This window comes from Lycium ferocissimum, chromosome 11 (genome assembly GCF_029784015.1).
Source record: "Lycium ferocissimum isolate CSIRO_LF1 chromosome 11, AGI_CSIRO_Lferr_CH_V1, whole genome shotgun sequence".
NCBI lineage: Eukaryota > Viridiplantae > Streptophyta > Magnoliopsida > Solanales > Solanaceae > Lycium > Lycium ferocissimum.
In genome coordinates this window covers 29,218,685-29,219,440 of record NC_081352.1, presented here as the reverse complement: position 1 = coordinate 29,219,440, position 756 = coordinate 29,218,685, and positions in this window count along the sequence as shown.

Below are 756 nucleotides of genomic sequence, written 5' to 3'. Positions count from 1 at the left end.
TGAAATCCAATTGTTGCTTCCTTTTCAGGCCCAATGTCACGTCCTTAGTCTTCAACTAAGCGCGCATGCGGCACTCGACAACTCGCTCACGTTCTTGCACAACTTGCTCACGATCTTGCTATGCCAAGTCAGCCTAGTTTACTACACTCAAGATCGCTAAGGGAATAGTAATTGAGAAAGACAAGAGAAATTTGCTAGAAGGAAGCTTTTTATTATAGAAGACTTAATTGATTTTGCTTGATGGTTTTTTACAAATGGATGCCCCTCTATTTATACTACTCACCTAGGGACTAGTATGCAAATAATAATTAATGTATAAGTCCCTACTTATTTACAAAGAAGTCCCTACTCTAGAATTATCCACTAGGCTAGAATGTTCTAAGGTCTTCCTAAGAAATCTTCTAAGAAGTCCATAAATATCTAGAGCATCTCCACATCAATCTCCGTAGCTCTAGAATCATCCAACACATGCTAGACTTTTTTTCCATGTAAGCAAACACATGGCAAAAATAGCTCCAAATGGCACTTAGGTGGCATGATGACGTGGTGGGTCATCACACTCTCCCCCACCTGATGTTGCGACGACCGCGGCGCATTGCTGCACATAAACTCTCGAATCTTGTCTTTAAATTGCCACAAGTCTTCATAACGCTCCCATGTGGCCTCTTCCGTGGTTGCCCCTTCCAACGGACGAGGAACACGGCGGGCTTCGCCCTTGTCTTCGCCACCAGAATCAACGATAAACCTCAATTTCCC